The sequence below is a fragment of the Aythya ferina genome (assembly GCF_964211825.1).
Source record: "Aythya ferina genome assembly, chromosome: 1".
NCBI classification, from domain to species: domain Eukaryota; kingdom Metazoa; phylum Chordata; class Aves; order Anseriformes; family Anatidae; genus Aythya; species Aythya ferina.
The window spans coordinates 196,091,815-196,119,257 of NC_140296.1; the positions used below are offsets into that span (position 1 = coordinate 196,091,815).

A 27,443-nucleotide genomic window follows, 5' to 3' on the forward strand; every position below is an offset into this window, starting at 1 on the left:
AATATCTCATGCTTCTAAAACGCAAATGAAAAGTGGAATCCTCAGAAAGTTAGAGCTGTTGTTATTTGGAAAGTGTCTTTTAGTCTTTTAATATTGTATTCTAGTAAAGCAAAGCCCATTCATCACCCCTGAAAAAATGTCATACCCTTAAGAGCCCTTTTTAACCATCCTATGGAAACAATAATGTCAGAGACATAGAATATTTGTTATTGTTCACTGCTCCTTTGTAAGTGAGAATTAGACCAAAAAGAGCATGGTAAATCTCCATAACTACTAAGCACTGAGAACCTACAAAAATCATGAAGTATGTTTGTAATTTCTCCATGACAGGGTAGGGAAAAAAAAGAAAAAGACTAACAAACAAAGATAAAAATCCAAAAGAAGCTAGGAAGTCTATAGTTGCACACTTAACTGCATTGCAAATATGTTCTGTATCTATGTGAGGAACTTGTTTAAATCTTAACCAACACTGAATGATTTAATGGCCACGTGAGTTTGCTCTGTCAAGCACATATTACTGACCCAAGCTGTGTTGCCTGGTGATATAATCAATATAATATCCCCCATAGAAAGACAGAATCTAATCATCACCTGCCAATTCTCACTGATAGTCACAATACTTGCTAATTAGCTATACAGAAAAGGTCAAGGAAGGAGGCACCGGAAATGAGATTCCTGTGGTGAAGTCCTACGTACAACTCAGTTTGACCAAAACAACTTACATCTGGACAAAATTAGCACTCATACTGCAGATTCTTTGAACTCTGAGATAGTGGCCAAAGTGGCTTGGATGCAAATACATGTATGTGTATATATAAACACACACAAGACTCAAAAATACTTCCGACTAAGTTTTCCATAGGGCTGGTCACCAAGACATATGCGTATCTGTGTCACATCTGTTAATGTTACACTCAGTACTTCAACCATAAGCAGAGAAAAAACAAATAACAAGATTAAGTGGAAGATGCATACGTGGAAAAGAAGAAAAAAGATGCTATCTTTGAGGGCACATTAAATGGTCAAGAGTACTAAGCTCTTTGATGTACAACACACAGCTAAGACTTGTAATGTTCAGTACAAGAGTCTAAAAATGTAAAGAATCTCATTATACCAGGTTAAACATTTAAATTCCGACATAGAAAATGATTCTGTTTCTAGTTTTCCTCAGTGTTTGGAGTTCTGTTAACTCTTCTATCACCGTTCTGACTCAGTAGAAATTACCATGATAGCATGTATCAAGTGAGAGAAAAAATTTATGTAAGCACTCAAAGCAGATTTCCACTATTTCCAGTAATATTCTCTCAATGATATAAAAAAAGTCTGTTTGACAAGGCCTAGAACTTTAAATCCTAAATATAAAAGACTCTGTCTCCAACAATAGTGGAATAAAACCAGAATGAAGCAACAGTAAAACTAGTACAGTAAAACTGGTATGGTTTCATAGCAACTCTATACAGTTTCTTAAATTCAAAATTTAGGTTTGCAACCAGCAAAAGACTTACTGTTAAAATGCTTGAACACATTTGTCTCTCCACATAAAAGTGTGTGGAGGAAGGACATATGTGACACATGCTCAGATTTCTTGTTTCCATACCCTTTCCTCAAAATATTCTTGCAAAATATGCCACCAACAGCATGATGCCAAGTGTCTTAAGGGTCACACTGGGTTTACTGCACAGGACTGCAGTGATTATATCATGGTGGCGTTGACATGCAGCCATGTCCAAACAGCTGCTAAAGAGATGACAGGATACCATCTGTCAGGAAAACCATGCCCAGCTGCTTTCTAATCTGAAGATTACTTTGCTGACATGATGCAGATGGCACAAAAAGCTTCATTACCAGGTTAGTTAACCAAGTAAAAAAATAAAAATTAAAAAAATCCAATGCTACAATTAGCAGAATCCTTTCTACAGATTAACAATGAAGCCTGGTGAAATTAGTATTCATACTATGGCACAGCAGAAGGCAGTACAATCCACCATACAGAAGATAAAAGCTAACTAAATGCTAAAAGATCTGACAGCGTCTGCTGTGAGGCTGCTGGCATTCTCTGCCAGAATAATTTGTTCTTATAAACAAATCAGGTCTGGCCTCTAAGCTTTATCATCCTGTTCCCCAGGATGATAAGGAGATGCAGGAGCCTACCTTGGACCTCTGAGTAAGGCGACTGGATCCCTGCCAGCCAAGACCTCTGGATTTAGCCCATGGGGCAAAGTTAATTCTAAAGGCGAAAAGCTCTCCCCCTAAAATGCAAGAGAAAATAGCTGCTTTCTTCACACAGGTGAGCAAGGAAAATTTTGTGTTGGTTTCTGAAACATCAGCTTTTTCAGTTTTATTGTTGAACAGGCTTTGAGTTTCTTCATCACTGGCTATTAAGGAAAGTGGTAACACCTCCAAGGACTTCACAGAGCACAGTTAGCTAATGTTAAGAAGCCCACTGCTTTTCCTTCTGTTGCTTCCAAGAAAAAAATAAATGTTGTTGTAAGCAAAAAGATGCTGAAGTATACCTTTTAATGTGTTTATGGTCTTACATTACCACAATCTTGTTTTCTTTGTGATTCACATTGGATGTCTGCTGATTGGGATAAATTATATAGATTTCATTGCTATAACATTCAAAGTATGAGTGGAATCCTGCATCTAAAAAGTTTAGCAATACAACTCACTTTGAGTAAGATTTGTTCTGTCAAGCCACAAGTGTTTGAGAGCCTCACCCTCTATTAACTTTTAGGAAAAAAGACAATGTCATTTCATAATATAGGCATATGGTATATTATATTTCATAGATATGTATGTTTTGCAATCTCTGCCAAAACTCATAAGAAAAAACAACAACAACAACAACAACAACAACAACAAAACATAGGCAGCAATACTGAATGCTGAAAAGGAACTTTGTTTTAATCATGTAGTTAGTTTATAATTAGCAAACGCAGTAATTCCATTTAAGGTTACAAAATGAAGATGCAGAACTCATAAAGAGTGTAGCTAGTAAAGAAGCTGGATGAGTAATGTCTTCCTTTCATGTGTTTTCTCTTTTATAAAGAAAAGATTTTAAATAATGGAATACAGGGACAGTATCAAAAGACTTGTTCTGCAGTCATTCATTTTTTAGAATGCTTTCTCTAAAAGTTATTTTTGGTAGAATTATATGAAATTTAATTGAGTAAATTGTAATCTCTCTCCCCAAATACTCTGTTTAAACAACTTGTGTTTAAACAACATTTATAGTTACCATAATACTTGGCAAATTTATAAGTGTCTTTATTTTCTTAGTGTATCTGTGATGTAGCTCCCTTGATGGAAAATTACAGACAGAGGACTAAGGTACTTTCTCAAAGCATCACAGAAACTGTTAAGCAATAGGGAGGTGAACCTCCATCTGCAGGAGGCATCACAACTGCTCGGTGAGCCTTCTGCCAAAACATATCCTGGCAGAACTGGCAGAAATATAATTTTGCTTCCTTAATCATTAAAACCTGGACCAGGGTATGTAATAAATTTAGAAAAGCAGAGAGGGTACTGTATCATGTTTATGAGGGTGTCCAAAGGAATAATGTAGGCTCTCTTGAACTTGGACAATTGGGATGACTTCTCTGTGCTTTAGTTTACCTAGCTGATAATATCCCCTGTAAAGCTTTTGATACTTCTTTCTCTACAAATATTACTAAAATGCTAAGTATTGTTGTTGTTACCATCTAAGCTTTGGAGTCAGCAGAGACTCTGAATATCTTACAAACAACAACTGTGTAGAAATTCTTTACAAACTTTTGTAGTGCATCTTGGGTAAATCACATTAAATATAATGACTTGGATCAACCTTCTTTCTAGAAAATGAAAAAAAAAAAAGTTTATTAGGGGAAAATACATTTTATATTTTCCAAAACTGTGTTTTCCTTTTGAAGGTAACTATGAAATTGTTAAACATATAATAAACTCTTCACTATATTTTTCACAAAAGCTAGAACTATTGCTTCATTCAAATATTAAAAGCATGTTGTTAGTGTTCCCCTCAGTGAAAGCCCTCCTTTCTTTTCTAATACTGCTGTACTACTAACAAAATCTACCAAGAGTGAGAAACCACACTGCCCACCCAGCACTCATTTCAGCAAAGTCCAGACAGCACTGGTTGCTGTCTCTACAATATCCCAAACACAGGAGTGAAAAGCTGCCAGTAGCCATTCCATTTTTATTTTATTTTTTTCCTCTGCATTTTACAAAGAAGAAGCAGCAGCTCCAAGAACTCCCTGGCAGGGTACTATACATGCTGACTTGGAAACTCATATCTGATTCTAATCCAAACCAGCAGGCTGTAAAGAAAGCCATAGTCTCTCAAGTGCAGCAAACCTTTCTCCCTCACCAGTAGTCCAGAGACATTGTATTGTCAAAGATTTTATTGTCCCAGCAGGTGGGGGGTTAGCTACCTCCTAGATACCAGCATTTTCACTTACAATCCAGACATGACACATTTTTTTCTTTTTTTAAAGGGGCAATTTTCTGTTAAATGGTATGAAAAACATTCTGTACAGTTTAAGAACTATATCAAGACATTTAGACAGCAGGGGATCAGTATGACAGAGCAGGAGTACATCTACACTTATAGCTGTATCTATTGAAAATTTCCTCCTAGAGAACAGAACATTATGCACATAAGTGCTTAAGTTGTATTTGACTCTAATCCTTTAATTAAAGCAACTATGAATCCTTCAGACTACTGCAGCCATCCACTAAATCAACTTCAAATACATGCACAATGAGATTAGCTCTGTGTCAGTAGGTGCCTGTTTGTACCATCTTCTCCTTCCACACTTTGCATTACTGTTGAGTAGTTTATCCTTACAAAAGGTTATGTTGATATTCTAAATATCATGTTGATAATATTTTCTATATATCTCTGCACTTACCAGTCAACAAGATAGGGATATGACAGGAGATACCTTCTAAGAGTATAGTTTTATGTCATTATGTTCTGATGCTTGTTATTTTTAAAAGCATTAGCCCATCTGAAAAGGCAACATGTGTACCTTGTTGTATTTCTAGTGTAACGTCCCTTCTTGACCTAGAAGCGTTTGATTATTGGAGGGAAAACTTGGTGTTTTCCCAGAGTACAAGAGAAGATTGAGTTAACAAAAACAGTGCTGCTTAAATGTCTGAACACTTTCCACATGGAAGCCCTGGGTAGTAGTCTCTCCCCTTTCCTACCTTCCTATGAGTAACTTCAAGTCTAACAACCAAATTCAGAATTGCAGGCCTAATTTGGCGTTTCCTCTTGTTACAGTGCTTTTTAGAGGTGCACTTGATTCTGGGTTCTGGGGACCTGTCCATTTCTAAAGAACTAAACTGTATAGAAGACACACAATGTTATCTGAACTAAGGCTTTTAGAGTAACTATGGTGGTTTCGGACAGCCAGATAAATATGTTTCTCTTAGGTTCCTAATATTTTAATCATGGAAATATTAAGTGATTTTACAGCTGGAATCTCACCAGAAAGCAAATACTGTATACACTCAACACATTAAGTATTCATCATTCCTTATAGGAGTAACTGATAAGAAATGCTAACAGGCAAGTGGATTTGGCATATGTGTGAGGGAAAGGCTGACCTTCACGAAAAAAATGTGTTTGATGGAAAAAAAGCTAGTGTGTTTACAACCTGCACTGGGAATGCAGATCCGGCAGCCTTTCTACATCACTGATGTTTCAACCAGACTCACTACCTTACACCTCTACTAGCCAAACTCACCTCATTATTATTAGTTCTCTGTGGCCTTTATTGTTCCTTATCAGCATAAGAAATCACACCAATTCAGCATGACAAATGCACCCAGCTTCTGGTTCTGCTGTGCTTACCCCAGGACTGACAGCATGGAGGGGTGAGTCCAAGTAAAATGTTAATGTTGAATCTCAAATAAAAACATAAAACCCAACTACAAACTGCCAAAAAAAGGTCCTTGCCTTAGCCAGAATCTCTCACATCCTTCCTGTCCTTCTGCAAAAGAATTATCACTGCTCAATAGGTGATGAGGCTCATACTGGCTTGTTCTTTCAAAATCCTTCATCATCATCAGTTGTTTAATCATTCCTCTGCATCTCTGTGGTGATAGCATTAATTCAGAACAATGCTTGCCTAAAATGTTACTTACAGGTGCAGTAACATTTACTTTCACATAAATATATTTTGTGTATATGTGAATTAGGTTGGCTAAATGCACCTTGTAGTATTTATCTTCAAATCCTGGCAGATGTGAGTTGGCTCAGTTCTTGGTGAGGAGGCAACCAATGCGCTATTTTCAGAGATGAAGAAGCCATATTCAAGCAGTTGGTAAATACAAGCCCTTTTAAGATAAATTCACCTAACCAAGTTATTTATTTCTTGTTATATGTCCGTAAGTTTTATGCAATGTGTAATCTAATTTTAGAAACGATAAATATTAGAGATATAGCTTATTCCAGAATCTTGTTGCGTGGTAGCATTACTTAGTTATTAGTGGCTTTTTGTAAAAATGAAGGCCTTTGAGATAATACTGAAGTACCAAAATTACAGCTGTTATAATCAGAAATAATTATTTTCATGAATTCTGTTGTTCATAATACTTTTTTTTTTTCTTGTTGACCTGGTAATTGGAGGAAGTAACTTTCTTTTGTATGTATAGACCACGCTGGCTGTAGGAGAGTTTTCTAGTTCTAGACAAATTACTTTTGATAACCATGTTTACGGTTGACAAGGACAAATAACACAAAATCATGTTATTTCTATTTATATTTCTCAAGCTGAAAATGTGATAGATTTTCTTAATTTATTGTACATGGTACAGAAGAACTTATTCAATATGAAGCGAAGTGAGCCTACTTATTAACTGAATAATGTAAATACACTGGGTAGGATTAATAAAAAAAAAAAAAGAAAGATAATCCTTCTCATTTCAGGAAGGATTATGAAATCCATAGGATTTAATGAACTCCAGTTTAAGCTAGGGTGCAAAATTTCTATTTCTTCCTTTAGTACATTTTTTCTTAACCTATTAGCAACTGTTCTTTAAATATGCTGCCCTCTCCTGCCTTGTGTCAACTGCATCTTTCTTCATCCTCAAAGCCCTGCTGCTGCATCCACACCATCCTCTGCTTTCTTCCTTTTCCTTTGAGGTGCTGCTGTTAGCTGCAGCTGCACTCAAAGCCCTTGCCTAATGCTCCCAGAGAGCTTACAAGTCTGGACCCTGTTTCACAGTATGCCCCTCTTCCAATATTGAAAATGAACTGGCACACTTTTACAAATGTCTGTGCAGGAGTTCAATTTTCATGTTCATTTAATATTAATGGCCACAACAGCTCAAGCTACAGCAAGCAGAGATTAAAGGTGACCAGACACTGGAGAATGTCCTAATTCACAGAAAATGTCCTAATGCACAAAATCAAGTTATAAAACCATGGAACCAATAGAATTATCCTGGCAAAACTTATTGGAAGTAACTATGAAGTTATATTTCAATTTGCATTTTTCCTTTATGGTTTATAGAGTTCATTCCAATAGTTCAAGTTGTATTTTCTTTGGGCATACCGTGTTACTCTGTTTAAATTTCTGGCTCAGCTAAAGTCAGGGTAAGAACATGGGACATCACTAGAGGGATTCCAGAAATTTAAGTAGACAGGAAACTGAACTCAGCACAGTAGGAGATATTGGAAAAAAAAAAAAAAAAAAAAAAAAAAAGCTGAATGAAAAAAGTGGAAAATGCCAGGCTTGTAATGCTATGCACCACAACACAAAATGATGGCATCACTCATAGATGGCACACATCCCAGACCTGTATCAGGAAATATGCAGTTTTATACAAGCAACTAAAAAGTGAATTTTGGTGCCACAGTTTGCTCATTAAGTATCTCTGTCATATTTCCACTTAAGTTGGTGGCAAAACACTTCTGATTTTTCTGATTTTATGAATCTAAGATGGCAGTTTTTAGATTTGCTCATTTTCACTTTGAAATAGGATTCATATTAGAGTCAAAAATTATGACTGTTTGTACATTTCATAGGAAAGGTTTAATTTGTAAGATTGTAAAGATACTTATCTAAACTTTCCATTTTTGAATGAACATTCCACACAGACCTAGCATAGACTGTATGGAGATACCATAAAAATGGGTTAACTGTTATAGCACATATAATATAAAAATATATGCAATACATGGCATATGCAGAAATTTATAGAATATATTTATATTATTTGTTTCTAATCTATGGAAAATATATAATTCATCAGCATCAAAAAACAACACCGTGTCCTCCAACAGAACTAGTGGAGATAGAACAGTTTTCATAACAAAATGTTACAGGTTATAGATTGCTGCTAAAAGGCAAGAAATGCATGCTTTATTTATTATACCATTCACACAGAAGCTAATGTAATGGACCAAATCAAAGTGGAGAAGTAGAATTGGGAAGGATCTGAATGTCATTATACCATCCTGCTGAGCTGAAGAAGGATCAATAGATGCTTTCAATGTTTTTTGTTTGTTTTGTTTTGTTTTTGTTTTTCTGATAAATGTGTAATTATCTGGGGACCATTACTTTCATTCTTCCAAAACAATCTGTTTCAGTCATCAACTGCTTGCCCAGTAAAAGTTTCTCCTATGTATCCCCATAGCAAATTATGTCAGTAACTTCCAGCCTTGTCCTTAGAGGATGTGGGGAACAACTGATAATTACTATGGAAATAACAGTTTGAAGACTATTATCAAGTTCTTTTCTCTCACTCTGAGGCCTTCTCCTTTCCAGACTAAACAAACCATGTCATTTCTAGCTTTCCTTGCAGGTCTTATTTCCTTTCATACCTCTTATCACTCCTGTTGCTGTCCTCCAGACTTCCTTCACTTTGCTTACATCTTTGCTAAGTGTGTTGAATAAAACTGCACACATCAGTCTGGAGTAAAATTGCCTTCTGCCATGAAATGGACATTTCCATGAATTTATCTGACACACTTATGTTGTTACTGATTCAGTTTGCAAATTATTATGCCTACCTCCAATTCTGCAATGCTGCTGACCAATTATCTCCCATTTTTCATTTGGCCATTTCATTTCCTCTCCCTAATTGCACACAGAGACTTTGCAGTTCTCCTTATTGAATTTATTGATTTCAGATCACTTGTCAATTCAGTGAGATTATTTTGCACTCTGACCTTATCTTCCAAAAATCTTGTAAGTCCTCATAGCTTGGTGTCATGTTCAAATGTGGAAATTTTCTGACATCCAGTTTGCTGCTGAAAATATTTAATAAAAAGAGATTCCAGGCAGACAATCTGCAATCACTCTAAAGAAGTCTTTATTCAGTTTGACAGCAAAACAATTGTTTAAAAAGTATTTTCTACCCACCTAACATATTAATCTAGGGCTTTAGTTCCATATTTTACTTTTATAAATTTGAAACGGGGTAGTGTTAAGAGAAAATTTAACAGATGCACTTCTGCACATTCAGAAAGTGTACTTCTTTCCTTCTTCACTGACTCTTTAACTAACAAGAAAAGTTTCTAGGCAAAAGTTAAGCTTTAGTGGGTTGATTATTAAAAACACACAATTTGAAATGTTTTTTTTTGCATGATTATAAAAGTTTCTATTTCAGTTTGCTTAAAAGCACTGCAACATACACACACACATAAAAGATGCAAGGGTCTCTGAACTAGTATTTATTTGCACTCTTGGTCAATTGATTTGTAGATCTTTCCTAAATTAAGTAGATAATCAAATTTTTCTAGTAGTTTAATGCCAAAAATGACTACTCTATCAGTCTCATGTGGTCCATAGATTTTACAAAGGTTACCCAATACTTTTGTTTTCAATTGCTTGAATGAAATTGTTTGGGCTAAAATTTTCCATTCTGGCTGTCTGCCTTGGGCTGAAACCCTGGAAATATTCAGCTACACATTTTTATTATTCTAAAAAAAAAAAAAAAAAAAGAGTCTAGGAAAAATGTATTATTTTGACCATGTTAATGTCAATGAATTTTCATAAAAAAAAGGCTTGAGCCTACCTTAAATGATAGACTCAAAATTTTATAAGTGTCCTTTTCTGTCCTGTGGAAAAAAAACATCAATTTATGCACAAAATGAACACCTTTGAGAAATGACTCTGCCTTTGTCCAGCAAACACAGAGAGGGCATATTCCAACCTGGAACGACTATCAGGCCAAGACATCAGACTAAAAAGAAAGGAACTCTTTTGAAATGAACCCTTCCCACAACCTCAGTCTTATATCCTTTCTGCTCTTCTGATATGAGGCTAGGCAGGATATAGAGGACACCCGTTCAATACAACTGGGAACACCAGGAAGGAAGTTGGCCTATGGTAACAAGTGCCTTCTCCAAGTTTAATCAACAAGGGTCATCTTACTGCTTTCATTCTTGAATGGAAGATGACTCAAAGACCTCAAAAATTGAATATAACATGATTTTTAATGAGTAGTAAGATGGCAGACAAAGGAGGCACTCAGAGTGCTTCACTATTGTGAGGTTTGTTCAGCTTTACTTTGAAAGCTTTACTAACACTGCAAATGTAAGCACTCAGAAAACTACCTGAATAAAATGCAATTTAACCTCTACGTGAATTATTGTGAATTATAGTATTATGAATTATAACACTTTTCTTAATTACATCAGCATATTTTTCCAAAGAACTCCAATTAACTTATTCAGTACATAGAATATTGAATAACCTTGAAGTAATTCAATATTTTTTTCATCTTCATTCCTTGAGGATAGGAATTATGCAACCGCATCTGAACACAATATTTTAAATTCCTCTGGGGGCTTTCAGTGCTGCTTGGTAGTATGTGAGTGCCTTTAGAAATGTTAATTGAGTGTGTATTATAACATGTATGAATTAATGGACAAAGAATTGAGTTTAATAAAAATTGGGGTAAGCAATTGAAGAAACAAAGAAAAATATTTTTAGACTAATATTGTGTAGCACTTTGTATGCACATTTGCATTTTGCTTATTATCAAGCCTCAAGTTTAAAGATTTGGCACCTCTGCAATCAAACTGAGGCATCTCATATCTGATGAAAGAACCTTGTGACCAGCTGAAAATATTATTTAATTGGCTGGTTCAGCATTGTCAAAGAAAACTGTAACACAGAAAAGGAGAGACTCAGTTCCCTCAGAAACATTGAGCTGAAATTTTACTGCCTTCCGAGGCAGAAAAAAAAAAAAAAAAAAAAAAGACAGTATTGATCTACAGCCAAGGATCGTATTTCAATTCCTGGTTAATTCCAAAGATGGAGGTAAGCCTGCAAAGAAATGACATGATAATTTCACAATACAAGATCACAAAGAAGCAGAGTTAAATTTGAGATGGATATTATCTAGCCTTTCAGTGATCCTTCAACTTGATCCTTCAACAATGTTCTCTTCACATGGCTGTTTTGGAAGAGTTTTGTAATGAGCGTGTTACCCACGCTCACTCAACAGTTCTATTTCCAGGCTGATGTGAAGGGGGAGCTCTGTGAATAGATGACCTGCTATACTAAAAGGCGCCACATTTCACAAGCTCTTATGCTTTCTGATCTTTAATAATATAGTTTGTCAGTCTTTCACTTTTTATCCAACCTGGGGTCCTATCAGAAAATGCTGGTAAGCTCCCTCTGAGACCAGACCTTCCACAGCAACATTTAGGTCATGGGAATCTTTTCACTGACTTCAAGAGACTGTGGAGCAGATTTTAAAACAATGCCAAAACCGGTGTTTCTCTGAATTTCACAGGGCTACAAATGCTTCAGATCACTGTTCAGACAACATGCAACACATTGGTGTGTACACTGACTAGTGACAACACTGAGTTTCATCTGCAAGGCTGATGTTTATATATAGGACCTATTCACACTTCTCAAGAGAGATTCCATGCCTCAGAGCTAAGGTAACCGAGACCTTTGAAATAGACTGTAAATGTACGTAGTGCACAAATAACACGGTGGTTCTGTTTCTTGCTAGAGGAAATTTTCAGTGTATTTATAATGTCCTTTGATGCTCCCTGTATATTTGCAAACAAGAGGCCACAGGACCTCTCAATGAAACTACAGTTTTAAATATATGTAAAACAAGCTGCTGGAAGAGTTTGGAAGAGTTTGAAATAAACAAACAGAAAGAGTTACACATACATTACCAAAACATGGCTTAGCTACATTTTAAAAGATCAACAGTGCAAGTTTTGGCTCCATGTTACAAAGGGTTGTTTAAATAGCTCTTCTTAACTAGTTATTTAAACTGAGAACACCACATCTCAACTGGAGATTAAGATATACACTGGCTGTGTGTTTCAGCACTTTTTAAACAAACCCCTACAAGCTATCCACGTTAGAATTAAACACACACAATTAGGAATGATTGCCCTTTCTTCTGCATACAATTTCTCTCATTTCTAGAGCAGAACTCAAACAGACTTTAACATGTGGATCTGAAATGTTCAGATTATTTTATCCTAAACAATGAGAAAGGAGTGTCTCAAGACATCTTTTGGTATTATATGCTCTAAATGGAAACAAATCTAGAGAGGAATCATCTTGACATGGTATTTATTGAAAATAAGAGTTGGTTTTGTAGAACAGGCTATGTGCTATGTTAAGTGAGAACTGAAATAGATGCCAGCTTAACTGGGAAGTCTGGATATCTTGTTGGTAACCATTCATAATTAGAGGGCAGAAAGCTTGCTTGACATGATAAGCATGTAATCTCGAGCCAATCTCATCCTTGCTAACTCGAACAGATACTTTAGGTAAAAAATATTTTATGGTTGTCCCAAGCAACGGAAACAATGAGATTCTGTGCATTACCATATAGCATATGAAAAGAAAGGAAAACTGTATGGTCTTTAAACCATGTGCATATCTACAGCTTTTGTACTTCACACTGAAGACCACTTTCCACTCCACGCTATAATAGAAGAGTTTTTTAATTCCTCTGAGAGACACCAGGGTATGATGTATTAGCAGCAGTGACTGAAATAATCCTTCTGTGGAAATAAGCAAGATGTCACCAGCATCACCAAGAATGGCCTGTCAATGGCACGCAGAATAGAAATAATATGTTTCTGCAGACTTTGATCCATACATATCATAATTGAGGCGACAAACCACACCATATATATGAAGATAGGATTCTTTTTAAACTCCCCTTTATTTAAGGCCTATCACTTAAACTTTCTCTTTTCAAAGTCTACTCAAATCCAGGTCTTGATTATTTCTGGGCATTTTTGTGAAATCCATCTGAATTTCATAGGCATAGTGAAAACTTTGTTTTTCTGCAGATTTATTTCAGCTCATCCAGAAGGGCTGATGTTCATGCATGTAAAAGCTCCACTATAAATTAGGCTTTTTACACTGATTAATAAGGGTGTGTCATTTTGCATTCCATAAATATGAAACTAAAAAAAGAAAAAAAGAAAGCTCAAATTAATGCACGCTGTAAGTATTCCTTGGTAGGATCTCCAGTGTACCAATTGCAGGCAGCTTGCTCATCAGTGAACAAATTACCATTTTGATTAGCTTTTACAAACATTCGTCTTTTACTGTCCAAAACATTTGAATGAGATTAGGCAACCCTTTCATCTAAATGAGTTGCTGTTGCACAGTGTCCCATTAGTTTATATAAACTTGCTGCTGTAAGCATCCATTACCACTGACTGGTTGTGACATTGATTTTCAAGCTGGAACTACTTCCCTTGAGACTAGAAAGCATATGGCAGTTTGTTAGACCTGTTGGGTAAAACACGTTGATGTTTAAAAAGGCAAAAGATGGAAAAAGTAGGTGTGAGTGTAATTATTATTATTATTATTATTATTATTATTATTATTATTATTATTATTACAGTTCTGAAAACAATAATAATTCAGTCTTAGTAGCTGCCTTTTTAGACCAAATGATGTTGACTGGATTTATTACACAGCTAGTATAATAAACACTGGAGCTATAATCAATAGTGATACTATGTTAAAACTATTAGATTTTGAGCTACTAGAAAGTACTGAAAGGCAGCACCAGGGACTTTTGGTGTTTGTGACTAAGATCATAATTAAACACCTGTTGTGCAGAGCCTGGCCAGACAGCTGGACAGCCATGCAAGCTGTAGGAGTCTTGTGAAATATTTAATGAGCTTTATGTTAGAACATAAAGAAAGCTGTTTTAGCTCACACCAAAGGTCTATACGGTGTCTACTCCCAAAATAGCTGTAAGGGAAGAATATGACGGAAATGATTTTTCAAATGAGATTCCATCTTTTCCCCACAAAATGTTTCCACGCATGTATAGATCATTATTTGGTGTATCTCAATTTCTATCTTTAGCAGTGTAACAAGACAGACACTAAAACTTTTTTGGCTGAACATGTGAAATAAATTATAGTAAGTGGAAAATTTAAACACTTTGAAGAAGATTTCAACTGAGGCACTTAGAAGGGGTGTGCCAAACTCTTTTTACCTCCCAGCTTCTTAACACATTGATGAGACACAACTGCCTCACTGAACACACTCATAAACTCCTATGCTGAACAGTAAGTAGCGTTCTGTTCATGGCAGAATCACAAGAAAAAAAATATTAAAAGAATTGAGTGAATGCTCAGAAAACAGTATTTAAAAATTGTAGCCTAAAGGCAAAGATAATATAATTCAAACTGACAACCTTTCATTGGCTCCATGAATGCAAGCTCCAATCTTTCAAGATATAAGTTTATTGGATCTTTATTACTTACTGAAAACAGCGGTTTTCTACAGGTTTTAAAAACAGTTTAGACAACTATATACAAAGGGAGCCAAAGAAAGGAAGCAGAAATATAGCTTCAAGCAGAAAATATGAAAGACCTGTTCCTTTATTGTACACATCCATGGGCTGGCTGTATTCTGTAGTGGCTAAGTGCCACATAGTCCTAGCTCAGAAAACCATGTTATCAGATAACCTTTAGAAAATGTTAAGAAGTTTTGTTTCAGTAATGATTAAGGACAGCTAAATGGGTAAAGTGACCCCTGAAAGGAGCAGTAGCTTACATATGACTATATGGAATTGTTCCTTTTTCCGACCCTTCATTTAGATCTACAGCACAGAAGATTCTTACACTCAACTACTTTGCTTCTGTACTCATCTTTCTTCACAAATCTGCCTGGACCACATGCAATCCAATCTGTTCCCACTAATACTAATACTAATACTAATACTAATACTAATACTAATACTAATACTAATACTAATACTAAATCAGTATTTAGACAGAAGTCCATTTTTCACCCAAAGACTCATCCAAATCTTTTTACTTGTTTACAGCAGCTTATACTGGAAAATGGAATAAACTAACAGAAGAAAAACTGTGGCCTTGTCTTATGGATCTAAATAATAGATATAAATTAAAAATACATCTATTGGATGTGTATATGTATAAGTAGACCAGTGACAAATCGCTGGTCACAAATCAATATGCTTTAGGAAGTTCCGCTTCAGGAAGAGCTCATTACAAGTGCTCAGCTGAGAGACTCAACAGTAGCAAAAATGAAACATTTCATTATATTTTCTTAGTGATTTAATGATTTCTGAGCTTCCACCCCACAGGCACAGAGAAATGCAGGCAGTGAAAGCAATACCCAGCCCTGGAGCGTGTGCACAAACGTGAGAGGCAAAGCAGGAACAGGTACAGTGAAACAGCAGTGTACATTCAGAGTTTTGTAGGTACCGAAATACAGAGAAGAAGGAAAGACGTCCTGCAACCCACTGCGAGGGAACAGCAGACACTAAATCTAGTTGCCTTATTTTTTTCAGCTCTTATTAGGACCAGGGAATGAGGAACAGAGTTAGAGGCAGCGATTTTCTTCCCTCTAACCCCACACATACATCCCAAGTAACCTTTTTGTGATCCCAGCCTTCGAACACTGAAGTCACCATGTTGGCTGCCAGCCCAGGTACCAACAGCCTCAATACACCTCAGGGGAGAGAGAAACCTGCCAAGCGTACTCCAGCTAGCTATGGAGTAAGTTTCCTACTGAAGGTGTTCCTCACAACTTGTTTCCCTAATAAATCTCTTTCTTAGGAGCATTACAGAAATAAAAGGTGGAACATTTGAAGCAGCAGGAAATTTTTATTCATCTTAAACATGATTTAATGGAAACACAGTTCTTCATTCCTTGGAATCCAGTAAGTGGTCCACTGAGGTTAACTCCATGACAGACTAAGCAAAGTTTTTCCTCACTCCTTACTCTGAAACAAACATATATTTCCCAGTTTAATTCATTCCAGCATTTTCCTGGCTGTTCTGCTCATTCAGCAGCACAGTCCACTTCTTCCTTTATCCCACTGTCATTCCCCACTCTTCCTCTCAAAGCCTGCCACTGCAGCATGCTCACCAGTGGTGTTAAATACTTGCTCAGCCCAAACTACTCTGGAATAAATTACAAATCTCTAATTCCTGGAAAAAAGATTTTGTTCTTAAAAATTTCTCCTGTTAAAAATATAATTTAATCACTTTTAACAAATGGTGAGATTTTCCATTGAGAAGAATTCGTTTCTGGATGGAGACAAGAAAACCGAATCAGACTGACCTGCATTTGTAAGTTTGATCCACTTAAATTTGGTTAAAGACAGTCATGCTAGTTTTATTGACACTGTCAGACCAGCAGGTTAGATAGCAAGCACTCAAATGCTCATTGCTGCCTGAACTTTTCCTAACTGCTTCTGGCACATCTTGAACTCTAAAGTTCAGAGACTTCTAAAAATACCCCAGGGGAGCTGCAGCGGCTGGCTGGCAGCAGATCCTCTGCCCAGGGCAGCTGCTCCATGCCACTCCTTAGCTGTGGGGATGTCCATGAGCCTGTACCTGCAATGCCATCTGGGTGAGAAGTTGTGAGATTGACAGCAGCATCGGCAATGACAGCGGGGAACCCTGCTGGGATCCCTGCCCTGCTGCATAGGGTGAGAAGGGGCAGCTAGATTTACCCACACTTTCACTGCCCCCTGAAATCAAATCCCCTGTTGGGATGTGTAAGCACAGGATCAAACCAGCCTGTAGGAGAAAAGTTGCGGCTGAAGCATTCTTACAAAAAAATAAATGTATTTTTGGAAGTCAATAATGGAAAGAGACAGGAGAAAAAAATGACATAAAATGCAACTGAAGATTAGAAGGATTGATTTCCTCTGTCTTATTTTCAGTTCTGGTGTCTAATCCACATTTCAATGTGATAGCAAAGAAAGCTTTCTGCTACTCTTTTCCTGCAAGTCTTACAGATCCTGACGACATTTCTGCAGATGACTCCATGTCTCTCTTTTGTACAGCCTCCTGATATGCTTAATATTGCACAATGTTCTCATCCTGCTTTTTTGGCTTTTATGCAAAAACTCTTCACAGTAGGTAATGAAAATCTGCAAATCTGCTTTACAATCCAAGGACAAATTCTAATGATTCAAATGAAAATATAAGCATTTTTGGTTTTATTTAATACTTATTCCAATTTCTTCCAAAATTTTCATACCTTCAAGGGAATGATGAAGTTAATGGGCTCAAAAGGTACAACCTACATCAATTTACTTAAAAAACAGCAACATCAAATTAATTAAACACCATTAATTAAACACCATTCCCTATTGCATACCTAAACACTACTGCAATTTAAACCTGCCAGGTGCATTGCACACAAACATTTAACCATAAAGAAAGGAAAAGAACAAACCAGAAAATCTTCTTATTTTGCATATACTTATTACTGATCTTACAATCCTTTGAAACCTCTGCAAATTAAAACAGCCTTCAGGCGTCTTATAAACTTAGAATGAATAAATATATATATATATAAAAATCTTATTTATTTATTTATTTATTTATTTATTTGTTACCTGGATCATATTTTGTAAGGATACATTTGCTAGAAATGTATCTAAAACATTAGAAAATACACAAGTTTTTCTTGATCCTCATGGAGAGAGGCTTTCTTGGTTTCTGTTGTTCTTTAACAAAGGCCTATTCACTCCCACCAAGTGCTTGTTTCTCTTTGCCCCTTTTAACTCCAGCTCAAAGAACTGAAGGATCAACTGAACTTTTTCTTCATAAGACTGCAAATTCCTCTGCAGTGCAACTTTTTTGTTGTTGTTGTTGTTACATAGTAAACAACAGGAATAAAGAGATAAATTTACACACATATTTGCACAACAGTAGTAAAGACTCCATTGCTGAACTACGTTTTCATTTCCTTTTCACTGTTGTCTTCTTCTGGCATTTGTGAAGGAGATGAATAAATGTTGAGGCTGGTTATCCTGTATTCTTGCCTCCTTTCTGCAGAATGTGCCTTCATGCCATAAGAAGGGCCAAAGAAGCAGCAGACTTCTAAGTTGTAGGATAAGGAGTGTCAGCACAGATGACAGTCATCTGAGTAAACAATATTACATGAAGCCTGAGGCTCACACCAAAGTTTAGACCTAAATGTCTACTATGCTGGTTATGTATGAGACTGATCAGATCTCTAGACTATAGGGCCAAGTCAAAACCCTGCTTTTGAAGGAAGCCCTCAGAAGAGGAGACAGATTCATACAATTGGGATATGTATGGAGATGGGTTTCAGAGTAGGCAGCAAGTCTCTTATAATAAAATCTGATGAAATCTGCTTTCACTGGACTATTCCAACACTGGTAACAATATTGAAAATATCATTCATGGAGTAAGAAACACGTAACTGGTTCCTACACTGTGAGGCCCCTATCCCTGTATAGTAATGTTAGGAATATTCCTGTATTCCATGTTGGGAACTCTCTGCTGTTTGCCTTCATTCATTAAACGTACCCTCAGTGCCTAAGAATGGAGTCACAAAGTGCTGCAAGAGGAAGTGGGGAGATGAGACCCTGAGATGAGAGCAGCCCAGTGCACCTCTTACCAGCAACCCAACATAGTGTGGCTCTGCCCCATTACACCTGCTAAAGTAATTTTGTCTCAGGCATCAGGAAGGAAATTACTTGAATGACCTTTAGGTATTGTTTCCCTTTGTAGGCTAAGCTTGAATTTTTTTTCTTCAGTCAAACGGAATGACAAAACCCAGAATGAAGTAGTCTGAAAACCTCTAGAACAACATACTCTCTAATTCACGCTTCTGTCCTACTGCGTATGTGGTCTTTAGAGGGCAAGAATAGACATGTGCCTGAATACATTAAAAAACTGAGAGAGCAGCCCGATGTATTTGTACAGCTGGTGAGTCAATGTTAAAATGACAGGCTTCAGAAAACAGCATGCATGCGGGCATGTAAAGAGAGTGGTCCAAAGTCTTGGTTCTATTACCTCATTATCACTTGGATCATACTGTGTCGCTGATAATACATTACGATGTCTAAGGACTTGCCTAACTGTATCTTTATTATTTCAAATCTAATACCTTACTACACAATTAGGAGGGTGGTACATATTCACTGACTTCAAAGGAGTTAATCTGGATTTGCACACATTAAATTAGCATTATAACAATGCATGCATATACACCTGCAAGAAATAACTTTAGCATGCACTAAATTGTATTTAGCATTACTTTGAACCCTACCTGGAGGAAACCCATCATGTTATAAAGTTTTACCACCCCTAGATTATCCATGGAATAATGAACTGAGCTTGCTGAGCTCTTCAGTATTAGTAATGTGAAGGAAAACTGGCACAAGTTGGAATACTAAACTATTCAAGAGACTGAAGAGATTGAATTATGAAGGAAGACTGAGAAAACATGAACAAACAAACAAGCCAGAGCATGGTCAGCAAGGCCAAAAAATGATTGTAAAGAAACATAACAACAGTTCTGTGTGAGTGCCCTATGTTCAGATGGAAGAGGATTAGGATAGTGCACAAAAGTATAATTCACTGTTACAAAGTTCCAAAATATAAAACAAAGGCTCATAGTTAGAAAATAATTCTTCTTCCCGAAATAACAGCTCAGAAAAAGTTTCTGTGCTTAGAACATTCATTACTGAACAAGAGAAAGCACTACAAAAATGTGCTGGAGCAAACACTTTTTAACTACAATGAGGTGGATTAGAGGAGTTAAAAATTTCTAATATCTCTGATTTCATTATTCCTACACTTATAAGACACATTTTTTATTAGGTTTGAATTTAGCTGTTGACTGTTGACTACTTCTTAAGACAAAGGTCTCATGGTATTTTATACATTTGTCTATGTGTGTGCACATGTACACAAGAGGACAGAGAAGTGTGCATACATGTATACATATCAGGAAAAAGATATTTTGATACCTTTCTTACCTGGGGCAAAAATTATAAAGTGTTCTGAATTCACATGTATCTTGAATAGATATCTACACTGTTGCTTGAGGGAATGACACATAAAAGCTCCAAGAACCAAGCAAAGTTAATGAAGCGGAGCCAAATTCTCTGCTGCCATAACTTCATTAGAGGTAATCGCAGCTGCCCCCACATACATAGCTGAGGAGGCTATTTGAATGACGAAGATAGGAGAGGGAGTCAGCCTAAATGCGTGGTTTCAAATTGTGTTTTTCATTGTCAGCACAAATTGTGATTGCAACATAGGGCAATTTTTACTAATTAAACATTTCAGAATTAGCTTATATGTATGTATATTTTCCTGCATTTCGCAGTTTAGAATGAATATCTTCAGGAATGTTCTGATATCCATATTCACTGCAAAGTATGCCTTATATTGAAGAAATGTACAATTTTCTCCCTTACTCATTACCTTCCTCCCCTCCCCCCCCCTTTTTTGTGTAAAAATAATGTATAAAACAACAAAATTCACAGTCTTCAACATTTTATAGTTGCTTTGGGGGGTAGTAGTTTCCTCCAAGTCAAAAAGTAGATTGTTCTTAAAAAGCACCAAACAGTAACTTTATTAACCTTACCAAAGTTTTAAAGGCAATATGCACTAGGGGTCAAATCCATTATAGAACATAGACATCTCTGTATGTCTGTATGCATTTGGGGATGACTAGAATATAGAAATTACAAGATCTCTTCATTCATAACTGCAAGAACTTAAAACATCCAAGCATGGGAGAATTTTTTAGGGAGACACACAAAATTAAATTTTGCCATGAGTTAACTGTCCTAAAGTCAGGAGGAAATGCTAGTAACCTTCCCAAATTAGATGTTTTCCCACATCCATTTGTTCTCTGACACTTAATCTCTGCAGACAACAGTAAAAAAGATTTTGGGGGCAAGCGTTTAATGTTCCTCCATCTTCAGTGGACTACGAGAATCGTCTGGCAGACATGCAGAGAGCTGTGGCTGGCCCACAGCTCTGGTCCTCCACCACCCAAAAGGCTGCTCCTCATGTACAGTTTAGCTACTAGTAGGTATATAATAAAATTGCAAGTATGAAAACAAGAAACTGCAGCCAGGACTCAGATCTCACCTACTGCTCCACAGCCTAGCTGAATTTATTCTGATGTTGTCTTCTGTTTGTTTGTCTTTGTGTGTATGTGTATGTATTGTAGAGACAGAGCTTAAAAAAAGGAATGAAAAGGTCTCTTCTCTGGTTACCTCACATCTCCAACTTATTGACAGTTATTTAGGAAACATGGTCTGAACATGGTCTGGAACTGTAACTTCTGCCTCTTTGCTACAAAACAAAGATGAAATTAATCCTTTTTTTTTTTTTTTTTTTCCCCTCACTTTTTACTATATACAATACAGAAAGTAAAGTAATGTCTGCTCAGTTCTTTATATGTAAACTATGCAAACATTTCACTTCAGGCTATAACCCTTTATCTAGATTCCAGGCTGATGGAGGTACCTGCAGACCTGAATAAAACTACTAAATACCAAGACTTGTGTCATATTAATGTCCTCAACAATTCTCGATTGGCTAATTCCGTGTAATGTTTAAAGAAGTATGATGGGTTTTGGCAACATTTGTTTATTTGACAGGGTTGCTTCAGCTCCCAGTCTGAGGTTCTTAACTCTCCCCAGGGGCTCAAGTGCAAACAACAGACACTTAACACTGGGTTTGAATCCCACTATAGGAGCCAGCCATATAAAAACTGTTGTTGTTATACAATTTGACACAGCATTACTTTGTTGTATTAGCCCTCATTTTGAAATATTATTTGCACAGTTACTATCTAGTATGTTGTGTATTCTACTGTGCTGTGTGTTCTAGTATGTTGTGCATATAACATATAGCAAACAGCATCGTTCACTAAATTGTTTTTTGAACACCATCCACTATAACTTAACAAAAAGTTTTCAGGTATTGCTATTACAGACTTTTGTACTGGACTGGACCACAGCATTTGAACCATTTTACAGTTCACCAGGGAGTGAAAAATATATCTTAAGTCCTCAAATCACAGCTCATTAGTTACCACAGGTATCTAACACTCAGCTAAAATGTCCCTCCTTTATCCTAGCTAGCAAGGCTTGGAAAAGTAAGCAGCTATAAGGATGGTTTGGTGAGAATTTTGTTGTTGCTACAGAAAGCTAATCCCATCTATCCAGACATTAAATGCATTCATTCTTGTTCTTTTCTGCTAAGCTACTAGTGCATTTACTATTGTACTTAGAATAGTCTAAGTACACATTCTTGTTCTCATTTCTTGCTCTAAGGTAAACTTTATGGACATATTTTTGATTATTTAATGAGAGGTATGTGAGCTTCCACTAGGTGCTTAAGTGTGTTAAAAAATCCATGGTATGTGGCTACCAGGCGTATAAAGTATATAAACCACACAGTGAACAGTGACTGTATTCCTACTCAATGGTTAAAGGCACAAAAGAACCATGGGAACCTTGCTTCAGCCTTTATTTCTGGCTTTAGTAAAACAAACCTGAATTCTTTATTTGTCAAATTGCTATCTGTTACAGTTTGAACTTTTCTTAAGCTTTACTCTCCTAATGAAGTTTAATCTGCCTCAGGTTTAAAGCAAAAGAGCATTGTGTGTTCGTGTGTATACAGTGTGAATGTGGTTTTGCAGAAAAGGAAGTCTTCTGAATGTTAGGGGCTAAAATCAATGGAAAATGGAAGCCAGCCTATTGCCCTTGTTTTTCCAGCTGTCAAATTTTACTCTAATAAAGTAGATAGTATTTCTTTACAACCCCATTAGTTTTTCCTAAGCAAACTGACAATACCATTCACTGTTCTGTGAACGCCATCTCCATAATTTATGCTATTATTCTGTGAGAAATACCCTGAATGCTTGTGTGTAGAAAAAGGAACCTTTCAGCAATGTGTTCAGAGGCCCAAACATCTCTTCTACTTTATTTTACCTTTTCTGGGGGGAGTGGGATGGGGAGTGGGGCAGAGAACTAGATATAGAAGGGAATAACTGTGAATCAGTGAATCAAACTGGAGGAGACAGTTAAGTGTGAAGAATTGTCAAGGCAATGCACATTTTAGCTTGGCAAAATAGTATGCAGTCTCTTAAAGAGCTTAGAAAAACAACAATAGATTTTATATAAAGAGAAAGACATTAAAGAGACCAGCACTACAAAATACCTTTATAATCATACTATTCAAAAGATAGTCAAAATGGAGTTGGAAAGGGTGCAGAAAATAGGAACTCCACTAGGTGAGATGATCTATGATTTCACATAGGATCTTCTGTTAAATTTGTACCTACAGAGCAGAACATCAGGTTTCTTATCCATGGGTCTATAAAGTGTGAACATTTATTCAACATGCTGCTGAAGAAATTCAATAGGTCTAGCTATTAACAGGAGTCAAAATCAAAGTAGGAAGAAAAACTTCAGAAAAAATTATGCAGCTGTAGAATTCATATTCTAATTCATATTTGTAGAGGATACAGTCAACCCCTTCAGTACTTCTATGGTCCTCATTATTCAGGTATTTGCAAGCTTCCGTCACTAATAATTTTATTGTTCCAACACCTTCATATATAAGGAGGCAGCATAAGCACGAATGGCCAGATATATAATAACAGTATTAAAAAGTTTATAAAAATTCTAGGTATCTAATGTTTCTTCTGAAATACTGAAGTATTGAGTTTCTTTTCTTTAAATATCTCTGTAGCTGAGTTTTCTTACTCTTTTTTATTTTGAAAAATTGTTATTTGATGTTGACTTTACGTAATTAAACCAGTAAGGCTGGAATTTGGCTTTTACTTTCTCCTTTGTACTAAAGATGCTGGAAGAAATGCTCTTACTCTTAGTCCATTTCAGAAGAATCTTATTCTTACCATAATGGAAAAAAGGGCAGGTTTAATCAGTTAGGTATGAGACATATTTAATTGACTGCAGGAGAGACAGTAATGAATTATTGCTTCCCATCCACCCCCATATTCTTCCCACTGACTAACAAAAGCATTAGCACTGCTCTGCTGAAAGAGATAGTATTCTGCTTTTAATTTCACCCTGTCTTCTGAACTGTAGTGTAACATTCTCTCAATCAGGAAAATTAAATATTCTCAAACATGAAGATATTAACTAACTATGAGACAATACAATTACACAGAAGTGCTGTTTTTTTAACCTTTGTCTGAACTTGTAAATTACTTATTTCTTTTTGTGGTAGCTGCTTGACATGCCTCACTGTAGTTACTGCCAGTTGTCATAAGATAGCAAAGTACACAAAAATCTTTAATTCTGCCTCCACCAGACAAACCTCAACAAAAACCCTGGGTGAAGTTGTGTGGGGTAGTGGCTAAATAGGAAAAGGAGAAAACAAACCTACAAACCAACTCTGTCTCTATAAATAATACATGGCAATTACTGGCATGGGCAGTGAAGAAAGGACAGCAGGAAACGTGTACCCTTTCCGTCACTCCCAAGGGAACAGACAGGGCTGTTCTCAGATCTTCAAGTGCCACCCTGTTAATGCAGCCCCACTTCCACAGGCTTTGAAATCTCTGAACAGGATGAATGCTTCATGATGAACTTGGGATGTAAGAAAAAAAAATAAATATATGTATATACAGAAACTTGTTCTATTTAATTTATTTTCACTCTGACTTTCGCTAGAAAGTTGAATACTCTCTTACAACGAAAAAAGAAAAACACTGAAAAGCGTTATGCATCACTGTGCTCATAACAACACACCTTCTGTTAGACTAGAGAGTGATTAAATGTAGGTGAAATACTGAAACCGTTGGAAAATATGATCATGATCTAAAGCTTATTAACATGAGTGGACTTCAGAAGGATTTATAATTTGCTTTTTTGCTAAATTAGTTGTTTATTAGTCTTTTTAGTTGTTGTTTCTAAGACTAAATTAGTCTTTTTAGTTGTTGTTTCCTTGTGTTTTGCCAAAACCCAATGGAAACATATAAGGCAGAGAAAGACTGCATCGGTTCACACTATATGCTGTGGATAAACCTCTGTGGGACATTTTAAAATTAAAATGCATCAGTTCAAAGTGTATGGAGACACAGACATGAATACTGTGTTTGTTTGTTTGTTTTTCACATTTTGTACCATAAGATTTTGTAACACAAAGTTCTGTAAGACAACCTTAGTTTCATTTGTGTGCAATATCCATAAAATTGAACTAAGAATGAAAGCTAGAAGCAGCAGCCTTTCTCTGTCTTTTCTCCTCAAGAATTTACTTGGTTTTGACATTTTTGGCTTGCCTGTTTCTGGAGTCCTGTTGTATCAAGACTGCTCGGGTTGTACTGGAGCAGCAGTTTTCAGTTTTTGCAGCCCTGAATTAACTGTGAAAATAACAGTAATAATAATAGAAACTTCCAAGACTTACTCTTGCACTCTGGATCACTATTACATGTCACTGTCTATGACCACACCAGGGGACTGTGCCCTCTTTTCCATGCTGAATATTGATGCACCGTAAATAGGTTAGAATTACTGTCTGGGTGGGATATGCATGTGGAAGCAAAAAGTCTTAATCCTATAAAACTGTTTACATTAATTATGGTCTACAAGTAGAGCAGCACTAAGACTGTTATTTCTTCTACCTTTCTTTCAGTCTCTTTATTCATGTGCAGGAGACAAGGCAGAGAAGGTGCAGCAGCTGGGCAAACAGAGGTAGCATATTCTGCTATGAACTGTGACCCCTAGATCCCATTATCTGAGCATTATCTGAAGAAAAAATCAATTATTCTATCCAAGAGCAATCTTATTGGTACTTTGTATCAGTAAGGAAATCATCAAAGGATTTCCTTTTTCTGACAATTTTGAAAGAAAATTGTTTTGTATGTTCTTCAACATATCTTAATTGCTTCTTCTATATCATCAATATTTGTTAGATAGTAGATAACAGCTGCTGAGAGATTTAAATCACAGAGCTTTTGAAGGCTGATGGAAGCATCTAGCTAATATTTTCAAAAGGCTCTGGGATCTGAACAGATATCTGCAGGATTAAGGAAGATCAAATAAAAATTAATACCTCTTTTCAGAGACAATCCACCTGTCTTTTACGACACGGTGAACAAATCTGTTTGCACGAAGTAGAGTGTAAACTATTGAATTGAAATACTTTCTAGTTTACTATTCATATTAAAACTTCTTTTGATCTTTTGTTTTTCTTTGATATTACCAAAGTGATGTACTGCTGTGGGTACTCCAATGACAAGACTTAATGCCCAACATAATAAATTAATAGGGACTGGTAATGGATACATAGGCTTTTCATATTTAATTGCTTATATGGATTGAGTATTGGGCAGGGATTGAAAAGTATACTCAGAAATTTACAAGAAAACTTCTGTAAAAATGGCTGGCAGGGAACTTCTTCATAATACCCAGTCTCAAGAAATACTCAGAAACTACCACAGGACTCAACACCTGCATATGTCCACACTCTCCAAAAAAAACCCTCAATAGTTGTCTAACTCACTAAAGCCAATGAAAGCCTCCTTTTTCTTCTCCCGCTGAACACTGTACAACTTAATAGTCACTAAATGCGTACACAGACATATATAGGTCCTGACTCTGATCCTACTCAATTTGAAAGTGGCTGAGTGAAGCTGAAGTATTATAATATGATGAAGTCAGACTGTTGACATGATATGTGGAGATGCACCTGGAGAGAACTGAAGAGATGGTGAGCAGCTCTGGAAAGGAGCAGGTTAACATTTGAATGAAAGAATCATTTTCTAAGACTAAAATCAAATAAAAGAGTAAATAAAGTTTCTAGGGCACGTAACATGCAAGGAGAATTGAGAGAACTGGGTTTGTTCAGATTTAACAAGTGAAGAAAAAGGCATCTTAATACCAGAAAAATGCTATCAAAGTGGGTAAGCACGCGTTGTTCAAACAGGCTGTGGAATCTACAACCTTGAATTTATTCAAAACTGAAGTGGAAACATCTCAGAACATCCAGATCTAATCACACCTACTTTGAGAAGAAGGTTGGCCGGAGGCCCCTTTCAGCCCACATAATTCTGCGATTCTATGAAAGATATGGAAAATGTTTTTTGTTGTTGTTGTTTAGTTTTGTTTTTGTTAAATAATTCTCAGTAAAAGACCATTACAGCTTTTCTGAGAAACTAAGGCAAGTTTCCCTG

At 36.3% G+C, this 27,443-nt stretch overlaps 1 protein-coding gene across 1 annotated transcript in view; it reads right to left on the bottom strand.

Annotated features, from left to right (window-relative positions):
* Positions 1-27,443, bottom strand: part of SEMA3C (semaphorin 3C) — a 128,390-nt gene that overhangs the window by 83,742 nt on the left and 17,205 nt on the right. The gene's annotated exons all lie outside the window — the stretch shown is intronic.